Consider the following 12,516-nt stretch of genomic DNA (forward strand, 5'->3'; position numbering starts at 1 on the left):
CCATATCCAGTGGAGCACTTTTCTGTTCTTCAGATGAGATGGCCAATTTATACATCAGTAATAAAAGCAATGAAATATTAAAACTAAATTTGTTATAATTTTGTCTTTTGACAAAATATTGTTGTGTACTTAGGTGGAACATACATTCTTTAATGGTTTTATTTGTTTTTAAATACACTATATGTGTGCAATTCATATATTATAATCAAAATTATAATATATGTTTTCTTACAGATTTTCTAATGAATGATTTTTTGTAAAGAGTATTCTTTAAAAGTTAGTTACTTTTATATTGTTTCATAAATAAAAAATTTCATGTAAAATTTCAGGTTAAGTAATTAAAATATAATAACATAATAATGTCACTTTTAGGATTCCCAAATACATATAAAAATACTCCAAGAAAGTTAGATTTTGTATCATCTGGTGATTTTTTACAAAAATAATTATAGGTGAACTAGTCTTGAAACCAGTACAGTCAACATACTGAAAGTTTTTAATAACAAAAAAAAGCATAGAACACATCAAAGTAGTGAAGTCTTAATTGGGGGAATTGTATGATGTTTTCAGAAATTGGGGGGCTGGGCATGGTGGCTCATGTTTGTAATCCCAGCACTTTGGAAGGCCAAGGCAGAAGGATCACTAGAGACAAGGAATTCAATACCAGCCTGGGCAACATGGCGAAACTCCATCCCTACTAAAAATACAAAAATTAGCCCACGGGGGTGCGGGGGTGTGGTGCATGCCTGTAGTCCCAATTACTCAAAAGGATGAGGCATGAGAATCGCTTGAACACGGGAGGCGGAGGTTGCAGTGAGTCGAGGTCGTGCCACTGCACTCCAGCTTGGGCAACAGACTCTGTCCCAAAGAGAGAGAGAGAGCAAGTGGTTAGGGGAAAATCAATCAGGGCTATATAATGGAGGAATCTGATTGCCAGACAAAGAGTTTCGATTTGGTTAGGTTATGGTAAATAACATGAGCTTGTTTGTATTTTAGGAAAATTTATAAGCCCCATGTAAGCTAGATTGAAATGAGAAAAAACTAAGCAGGGCAATAGACCTGTAGACCAGTAGACAATTTAGTGCAGGTGAGGGACAACGGGTTCCTAGTTCAGACTGGGGCAATGCGTGTACGGATATGTGGCGGTGGAACATCTATGCTGCTGTGATTGCAGTTAGTTGGAAAGACGGCAAAATGTGTAAGTGACTGGCAACATTGCTCACACATTATTTGTAACCAGGGAGAAAGATGATTATGAAGTGCGCAGAGAGAAATGAGGTGAGAAAATGTCACATACGTAAGTGAGTAGAAGGGGCAATGTTAAAAAAAAGAGAAATAAGTTCAAAGCAAAAATTGTATTCTCATGTCCATTGAAATTTTAATATATAGTTTTGATTCTTGAATTATATTTTAATTTCCTTCTACTCCAGTTTAACTCATAAAATAGCATAACAATGATGCTTTAGTGTTATTTAATTACCACCCATTCCGGTGATCTGCATGACCCCATGACTTATAAAAGCAGCCAGGCTTATAGTTATCTTAATCATCTACTTTGAAGATATATTTCTAATGTGCAATCCAAGCCCTTTTAAAGGATAATTCTGGATTCTATTACTCTGCATCTTGCATCTAGAATTAAATCAGATTCAGGGAGTCTATGAATGTGGAATGGAAAACAAATTACATCATTATTTCCACCTAGGCCTAACTGCAATTTAGCATTCCTTTTTATATGAATGTGGGCAACAAACTACAGCCGTAATAAAAGTATTTATGAATTTGCTATCAAGAGAAATCCCAAATACATTTATATCATACTGCAGTTGTTGAAGCTATCTCAAAAAAATTTATTCTCATTTTCATTTTGAAATTACCAACACAATCACAGACTTCTTGTTTACAGACACTCACGTAACACTTGCCCAACAATGAGCAACCCTGTGCTTAGTCATTCGGTGATTAAACTTTAAATAAAGTCACATCTTCTTAACATTGCTTTCCAAGGTTCCTTATCTTCAGTTGTTGTTTGATCAAGAGGTAAGTTAAAACTATCCTACAATATAATGTGCTAATTCAAGCTAAACAATAGACTTTACACTTTGCCAATTTTTTAAAAGTATTTTTTGTAAGTTCATTTAGAATCACGTAAGTCACAATATCACATTGTGTATATTTTGATAGCTGCTTTTCAATGTAATTAATTTTATTTTCTATTCAGTACATGTTATTTTATATATTTAAAATAATGATCTGAGAATAGTTTAATAGATTTCATGTGACTGCAACTGTTACATGTAGTTGGAATAAGCAAGACCTCATGAAGTAGCATATGAATGACACTTTTTGCTAAATAGGTGCTAGAATTCAAAGGACTTTTGTGCAAGTAGAAATATACAAAAGTCCAGAAAGAAGAGCATAATAACAGTAACTATTAGGACTTTGGCAAAGCTAATCTGTGACTGACTGGAAAGGACACTAGTCTGTAAATCTTGATTTTGTCTTAATGCTATGCTTTTGGGCAACTCAAGTTTCCTAGATCTCTCTCAGAGTGCAAAATGTTGGGTTTCTGTCTGACAATATCTATCATTGTTTGAAAATGTGATTATATATCTATTTTATTTTTAGTTTAACACTGAGCTAAGAGAAAATGGAAAGTTCAGACAGGGATAGGTAAAGGTAGATTCTAATTACAGGAATGAGCTTATGGCGAGACAGGCTTGCCAAGGAGGGGGTCTCAATAGGGATGTGGGTCTCCAGGAAGAAGTCATAAGAAAAATGTCTGAAAAATAGTTTGAAGAAAACCAATGTATATTTTAGAATTTTCCTTTTCTCTCCTTTATATTAGTTTCTACTATAAATGTATACCTGAGGCTCTCAAATATTATTTTCTTTTTCAGAGAAGAAGTTATTCTCTCTGGGTTGCTGAACTTTAGCCAATATTTTTAAGGCACAGTTAATTGACCTCCACCTTTCAAAGCATTGTGTGCATTTAACTCAATTTCCTGAATTATGCTTTGGATTAAATTACATGATTTAGGCGTCAGATATAAACTTTAAAATGTTATTTCTGAGATGTTAATAGTGCTTTTATTTGATTCAGAAGAACAAAGGAAAGCCTTTCATAAGGCATTCTGTAACTGATAATTGCTCTACCACAAAAACGTCTTCTTAAGTCATAAAAGTGTTAATCATAATTATCTCTAGGTCTTGGAATGTGCAGTAGTAGCTGTCCTGTGGCTCAGTTTCAGGTGTAATTTTCCACCATTTGTCTAGCTCTTTTGTGATTTTTTTTCTTGGTTTGTCATACCTTTTTCTTGAGAGTGTTAACAGGTATAAAGTGACACATGACTATCTAAATTATATTTGTGCAAATACTGGTATCATATTATGATCCTCTGATATCACCATAAAACGGTACAGTGCTTCTTATCTAATATTGTAGTGGGCAGAAAGTAAGCACACTAGTTAGTTCTAGTACTCATGAATAATGTGTAAGGGTCAGGTAAAACTAGTGGAAGATGAGAGAACATAACTGGGCTTTCCAATCATGTGACCAAACAGCCTGCAAATTGTCAAACATTTGGGCAAGGCCATCCTAGATAATTCAGCCACAGATTAGCCAACACACACAAGAACTACACAACCAATATAGAAAATTATGAAAATAATAAACATGTGTTCCTTTAGGCCCCTAAGTAGTTATTGGATAGTTCATTAGGCATCAAAAGCTAAGTGAAGAAAGAATGGCAGAGTCAACTCATAGTTTTAGATTTCTTGTTGATTTTTTTTTGGTTGTGCTGAAATGTGGTTTTGCTTAATTTTAAAATGGGAGAAATGTAAACATGCTTAAATACTAATGAGTATAAGTAAGTCTGAAAGACAGCACTGATGTTCCAGGAAGGAGACATGATATTTCTATCTAATACTAAATAAAAACTAAATAAATAGTTTTTAAATAAGAAAATTCCACATGGGAGGATCTAATGTAATGGAAAAACAAAAGAGAAGGGACCAATCTATTAGGGTGTGGCGTTGCAAAGTTGAAGTAATTATTATTTATTACCTTACCATTCTCATGTGAAATAAGATGTTGGGTCATCTCTGAGCCTGGATAAGAAGAAGGTGATTCACTGTTTTTAGCAGAGTAGAGAAACTTTTAAATACTGCTGTGAAAATAAGAGGCAGTGCTGAGCAGAGGAATAAAATGACAGTCTCCTTTGGAAATGAGAAATGACATTAGAGCTTAGAGTTTAAGTTTCAATTTTGTGATTCTTATTGCACAAAAGAAAATCCAATGTATTAGTTATGAATAAAATATATACTAAGCCTTATCCTCTCCATATGTAAGTCCCAGAGAGACACAATGCCTAATTCTGGGGTTTGAACAACAGTTGCTCTCACACTGCCTTGGTTGAAAGCCCCCTCAATATATTGCTCTCTTAACATCTGACCTTAGACCTCGGGTCCCAGACAGTATTATTCTTTCACTCTTATCAATCATTATTAATCCTCATCTAGACAGATAACTTTTTAAAATAATCATTTGAAAGCTTATTTTGTTTTGAAATTTCTTCCTTGAGTTCCGATTCAGTTTCTTTATGGGAATTAGTGGTGTTCTTGATTAATTTTTGGTTTGGTGCTGATGTAAGAAGGAAAGGTAATTATGAATAATAGTAATAGAAACTGTTGCTTAAGAGGCTAGATATTTTAGGTATCACTGCTGTGCTTTTTAGATAACATACACATACCTACATCACATATTCATTAGATTCTCAGGAGCAACAAATTTTTATTTTTTACACTTAACTCTTTGTCTCATCTGTTGAGGGACGGATGAGACAGAGAGGTTCAATAACTTCCCCTAGGTAAAAAACTTGCAGTAGCAGAGGCAGGAGGCAAACCTGGGAGTCTGATTGTAGAGTTTGTGCTTTAAACCATTAACCTTGTCACAATAGACACTTAGATTGCCAAAGTTATCTGACAAATGTGTTAACATACTATATTATCTTGACAAACATATTAAACATATTAATTCAGATAAATGATATATTTCTGCTAGGCAGAAACTATTTTGAATGAAACAGATGAGTTAAGCAAATGAATACAATTTTTAGTGGTATCAACAGGTCAAAACGTATAGTTTAAAATAAAAGGATTTATTTCAGCATTTATTTGGTTCCTCAAACATTAAACATTATGGAGATGTAGAATTCATTATTCACTTGTACATAATTAAGAAATGGTTGTATAAATTCATAAATGTATATGATGTAGGAGAAAAGCTTGAATAGCATTGTATTGTATAAGAATGATAAACTTGAATAAAAGATAATAATAGTTTTGTTTAACAGCCTTTTATGCTACTGAAATCAGTAATAAGATATATTCAAAACTACAATGACAGAAGCTCAAATAATTTATATGTATTTAAACATGCATATTTCTAATGATATTGAAAGCCTAGAAAAATGTAATCACAAAACTTGATATAGGAAACCATTTAGAATACTTAGGCAATGGTTTATGAAAGGGAAGAAATGCTATAATGATAAAATAGTCTTTCTGATGACATCCAGAATTTTTGATTGTCATTTTGACAAAGCTCGTTGATAATCCAATGATCAGAAAATGTTTATAGGTCCCAAAACAATGTCAGTTGGATTAAGTGAATGTTTAAAAATATTGTAATACGGACTTAATATGCAAAACAGGATAAGAAGGACCTCTTTAATTTCTTTTCTATAAATATCATTTTTTAAAAGTTGGAAGAAAATGTAAAGGATAAGTTAATGTTCTACTTTGTATGTTTATGTAAGAATAGTCCAGGGCTAAATTAAATCTTTGTCTGTTTGTTTAAATGAAGAACAAAGTTTATACTCAAGTTTTGAATATCCAGTCTAAAATTAAAAATTAATATATACTTGAAATACATACACAACATATTAAGCAGTTAACACTTGTTGAAGCAGGCCTGAATCTAACTCACAAAATATAAATCAATATAGAACCTATTTTCTCATTTAAAAACTTTTTGGAATAATAATATTTATATTTAGATATTGCCTGAATTCAATGGTATCTCAAATAGTTTATTCCAAAACTTCCATGTAAGAAAAGACTGGAATGAATTTTTTTACACTAGAATTCTCAGGCAATTTTTGTTGTTGTTGTTACATTTCACCATAGTTGATGAAAGGGATACATTTCAGAAGTCTGATAGGGCAGTAATGCAGAGCAACCGTTTCCACAGAAGCGTTCTGCTTCTCGTGTTTCTGTTCTGGAGAGAATTCCATGGACGTGTACTAATGTTTTTGTTAGTCTCCTCCACACAATTATCTCTCACCTTCACTAGTGAAAACAGGCTCCATATCATTTAATCACTCTATAAGAAAAGAAATATTTGTTTCTGATGTCCCAACACTTTCCTTACTTTGCAGAAGTAAGAAAAAGCTGAACAGGAAAAATTACATGGAATATTTATAATATTATTACCCATGTTTTCTAATAAGAAAAAACTCCCTTTATAAAATAAGAGTGCTTGTATGTTCCTACTAAAGACACTAGCAGTCTTAGCTAGATTTGGTTCGAATATTTTTATCCAAAATTGTGAGGAAATGGTTACGCAAGGTTTTACTGCTACATTGAAATTTGTCATGTAACTATATTCATTCATTATGCATGATTCTGCAAATGAGTAGTCTCTCTATTGGCAAATGAGTAATTGCTTCTTCCTGTAACTCTTTTTATTGTTTCATAATTAAATATAAAATACCTAAGAACAAAACTGAATAAGGAATATGAAATATATCCAAAATAACTCAGCATAAAGTAGATCTCAATTTACCACTCCCACCTGAGCTCTTTTCATTACCTGTCTATATTCTGCTCAGCTTGGACAATTTGCTCTTCCCTGGACATATCTTGTACCTTGTAGCCTCAGTGTATTTACGGTTGTCATTGCATCTGCTAAAATATCCATTTGTTAAAACCCTAGCCTTTCTTTAAGCCACAGTAGTGATGTGACATCCATGAAATCATCTCCAATCATTATAACGAAATTATTTCTTCTGGCTTCAGTAGCATCATGTATGTTTTCTAAACTATATATCACATAATGTATTGAATTACAGTTGCTTCCATAAATATCATCTATTCTACTATCTGGTCATTTTTTGAGAACTGATCTTTGTATCTTTGTAAACCATTTTAGCCAAGGTCATCTTAAGCCAGCCCCGATCTACTCTACAGCTGACCATATATGCATAAGTTAGTCCAGACAAGATGAGGAGAGCTCAACACAGATTATTCAAACAACCCAGTTGATTTATAGATGAATGAGAATAAAATAAATGGTTATTGATTCAAGACAAGATGTTTGTTATGGCTTGTTTTACAGTAAGAGCTGATATTGAAGTTGACTGCCTTTGTGAGCTCTGTTAATTCTAATGGGTCTAAATGTTTTTATTTCATGTGTCCTGTAAGGTGCCACAGTACATCCTCATGACTATTCCTCCTGACATCTTGCTTTTGGTATCCAAAGTACTTCTGTTATAGCCTAAGATTGCTCAGAGCTGATCCTTAGATCTCTCTGTTAACAACCGTGTATCTCATGGTGGTCTTCTAGCAAGTTTCTTCCAGAGATACTAAAGAGGCTCCATATGCTTTTCTTTTATGAGCAATTTTTAGGTACTACATCTCCTCTAAGGACAAATTACTGAAGTGATATATATATTGACCATATATTTAAGCACTTCCTTTGATCAGAGGCTTATTTAGATGTTTAGGTTTAAACAGTGATGAGTAAGACTTGGTCCCTGCACTAGAGTTTTGGGGGAGAATGTAGTACTTACTACTCTTATTTTGTAGTAATTGAATGGTTTTCTAATATTATATAGTCCTGAGTTAAATCCTAGCTTAGCCACTTACAAATACTGTGTACTTGAAAAATTTACTTATTTCTGTCATATGCAATAAAATTTGATTGAATTAAATGTGTGAATCTGAGAAGTGAGGATAACAATAGATGATATGGAGGATTATTTTGAAACTTCAAATAAAATAATGCATGTAAAATACTTAGCCTAATATCTGGTCACATAGTAATGATTCAACAAATCTTATTATTATAAGTATTTAATTGAATTTTAATGTGACAAATATCATATTAAAGGTGTGCAAAAAGTATTATGAAAGTACAAAGTAAATTATTCTCACTGAAAGAGTGAGGTGAAGCTACAGGGAAGAAAAGGCATTTGATCTGAGCCTGAGAGGATGAAGAGAAAGCTGTGCAGAAAAGGAAGAAAAGGCAATTCCACATGGAGATACTAGAATGAACATAGGCATAAAAATGTCCCTGTATGTCAGGAACATCGTTCTGGTGTTGTCAGAACACAGGATGTTTATATTAATGAGGGGGTAGAGATCAATTTGACTTCTTTGAAATTGGGAAAATATAAAAGTAAATAATTATAATTATTCTCTAGTAAACACTTACTATGCACCAAGAATTATGTTAAGATCTTTGGTTGCAAAATCTCAATGACATTATGACATTGTAGTAAGTGACATTATTATCCTACTTATTTGATGAGGGATTGAGGAACAAAAAGATTCAGTTACTTAACTAAGGTTATAGTATTGTTACAACAGACTTGTCGTAGAAACATAGTAAGTGCTAAGGTTAAGATCTGAACCGAGGCCAAATGACTCCAAATTCCATACCACTTCCTGGACAATGAAAGCTTAGCTAAGAATATTTAATTTTACATAATTAATTAAGAAGTCACAAAATCTACTGCCTGCATAAGTTCAGCAAACAACATACATATATGAATCCAAAAACCAAAAAATACTGGGGAAACTTAAGGTTCATGGAACTAGAGAATACATGCCTAGCCATGAAAGATTTGAAATCAAATATTTTCTAAACTAGATGAAACAGTCTAAGGGTCATACTTGTCCAGCTGGTCAGTTTTCAACTATGCTAAACAGTAAGTATTGTGAAAAACTTTTAAGCCACAGAGTGACATGACAGGTTTTATAATTTATAAATTACAAATAAAGCAGGGTTGTATTGTAGTGGGGAGAGGTTGGAGAGAGAGATGCAAAAGGAAAACAAAATAAAGCTAATAGAGTCATCTAAACAAAAATGAAGTTCTGGACTGGAGCATTGGCTGTGGGAAGGATTAAAGGTAATAGCCCAGAGACCCTTGTGATAGCCTAATTAAGCAAGCCTGTTATTTTGTTGAAAATGAGACTCAATAAAGGGACTTCAAGATATCCCTTATTCTGTGTTATTAAAAAACACAATCTTCTGGGAAAGTGATTCTTTAGAGAGGCATTAGGAAAACCTCAAGACTCCCTTTCACTATTATTGACTTCCCTACAATTCCCTTACAGCACCTGCCACCTCATCCTTCCAACTCAGGCACAGAGTCAGAGTTGTAGTTCAGGCACAGCACTAAACATGAGTTTGTGGCAAATATGCTTGAGTTAATAAAATAATGATTAAGTCCCAGAACCGCCTGGGTTTAAATTATGGCTCTCTAGATTGAGATATTATTTTCCTTACAATGAAACAGAAAATAATATTAGGAATGTAGAGTGCCTAACACAGAGCATGGCAAGTGGAAAACACTGAATAAATGTGAACCATTTATGCTATTATTTCTATTATTGTAAAATCAGTCCAATGTCTCCTCCAAAACACATGCCGAAATTTAATTGTCATTGTAATGATATTAAGAAGTGGAACTTTCAAAGGTGATGAGGACATTAAAGGTTTGCCCTCACAGGTGGGATTAATGTCACTATAAAAGAATGAGATTGGCCTCTTCCCATTCTCTTGCCTTCTCTCCTTCTGCCATGTGATGACTCAGCAGAAAAGCCCTTAACAGATGCCAGCACCTTCATATTGGAATTCTCAGCCTCCAGAACTATGAGCCAATACATTTCTGGCAATAAAGTATCCAGCCTCAGGTATTCTGTTACAGCAGTACAAAATGGACTAAGACAGAAAGAATAGAAAGTAATACAAATGGGGGCATCACTAGAGTTTATGAAATAATTCTTTAGCTTACTTTTCAAATGAAGACATACCAAAATATTGGAAGTATATAGTAACACATGCTTTCAATAAATACTTTATATATGATAAAATATATGTAATATTTTTATATATTTATGTAAAATATATAAATAATAGAACATATTTCTTGTTTAGCAGACATTGCTAAGTTAGATAAGAGTGGCAGGAAAAAAATATCCCCTTGTCCTCTCTTCATGTTTTTATGTTTCCCTTCTGTAAGTCAGAAACATGAACTTTTAATCTTAACTTGGTGCAGCCCATTTCTTGGTATTCAATATGTAATGTGATTATTAGGACAAGTAATTGTTTTAAATTTTTGGATAACATGCACATTGTTAGTTTTTTAGGATGATTGCAAGATTATATTCCAGTTTTTATACTCAGTTGAAATAGTTCTTTGGATTTCAGAAAAAGGAAATTGAATTACTGTTGTTCTGAAAGGACAGCTTTACCTTTCCTCCGGCAAAGTCAGAACTGGGATTATGTACCAGAGTCCTTGATTCTGTTAACCTTATTTACTTAAACTAACAAGAGATAGTGTCAACTTTAAAAGTTCTAATGTGACACTTTCTTTATAGGCATTTATATTAACTTGTAGAAATTCCATAGATCTCTTTTTGACTGCTTATCAAAAGCAAATTTGATAGCTAACTTTTCTCAGAAAATTCTTTAGAAAAACAACCTTCTAACTGAATATAACACTATTCTTATTAAAATGTATGCATTGTATGTATGTGATTTATTTATGTATGTGGTTTATGAATAAAAATCTTATGTGAACAATGTGGTGGTGTCACTCTTAGGATTTACTATATAAAATTATACTTTGTGTATAATAGAATCAGCTTCTCAATGTTTGGAAAACATATTTGAATTCAATTCTCCACCTCTATGAGTAGAATAACACTAAAACAATTCCATAAAAAATTACATTATCTCTCTTTAATCTCCATATCAAAAATATTTCTAATTTTATTTTTGCTTCAAACAACACAGAAGAAAGCTGATTTCTGTGGAAACAAAACATAATAAAATATGCCATAACACAGGGTACATGCGTTAAACCAAAGGTTGCTGTCCAAAGCGTGGTCATTGTGAATTTCATCAAATATTAAAAAAAGTAAATATCTAAATTCTGGTCCATTACGTCCACTGGGGGCCTGGCACCTGCATTTGGGTGACTATGGCAGATGTTTATTGATTTGCAATGAATAATGCATAGAGGAAGCAAGGTGCTTGCATTTTCTCACTGCAACTTACTTCCAATTGAATTGTATATAAGCAAACATAGAGTTACTGCCTATTGAGATTTTTCTGTTTGTAGACTACTTTCAAATAGATTCTTGACATCAAGAGCAAGGAATATTTTTGTCTTGGTATTTTAGTGTGGCCTTTTTTTCTTCTCTTTATACGAGTAACAAATTATGATTAGCATTGCTAGTCAAAGGATAATGGACCAAATGCAACGGCAGAAAACTTTCAAGGTTTATCTGCCCTATCATCTCAGTATACAACCACAAACTGTGAGGTAAATGGACAGGAGGAAAATTAGCATGAAGCACTGAAGCCTCAGTTACAGGATCTGATACTACACTGCAATAAAAAATTAGTAATTGCTAAATTTATTTAATAAAACCCAGAAATCTATGGCTTTAAGATTTTTCCAGTAGTATGCACATGCATAAAAAATATATGTTAACCTTATATACTAACATTAAACTCATACTTTAATTGAATATCACTTTTGCTAAATACTGTACTGCTTTTCTTTAATGTAAGTAGAATGAGAGTAAACAAATCTCTAAAATTAGATGATTATGTTTTGTTAAGTTATTCTTAGTAAAAACACACATTTATGTGATGATCTGTATATTTTATACCTAAAAATGACTTTCACTGAAATATATTTGAAAAGAAGGTAATCTTCTCCTTTAACTTTGCTATGTTTTGTTGATGAGCTATTGAATTACTAATTTTATTCTGTATATGAAAACTACGTCAGAGTTAAAATGAAAATCAGGTGATGATAAACTATGTGAGAATCACTTTCTCAAATGATAAAAATAGTTAACATTTACCAATATTTGCCATGTACCAGGCACTGATTTAATCCTCACATCAACCCCATAAAGTAAGTAGTACTATATCCCCATTTCACAGATCAGAAACTGATTTTAAGAAAATTATCAAGGTTGCACAGGAAGAATTCAAGGTCATGTGGTCTAGCTTCAAAGTTCGTGCTTTTGACCACTGCACTTTACTGTCTTAATATTGCAGCACAAATTCCTCCATTTTCTTTTTTCACATGCAGAATTTAACAAGATGGAATACATAGAGAAGAAAAACGAAAAGGAAAGCTTTTATGTAAGCAAATTTGAAAGCAACATGGGAGAAAAAAATTAAACCCATGCAAGCATGAGTTGTAA

This window comes from Pongo abelii, chromosome 10 (assembly GCF_028885655.2).
Source record: "Pongo abelii isolate AG06213 chromosome 10, NHGRI_mPonAbe1-v2.0_pri, whole genome shotgun sequence".
Taxonomy (NCBI): Eukaryota; Metazoa; Chordata; class Mammalia; order Primates; family Hominidae; genus Pongo; species Pongo abelii.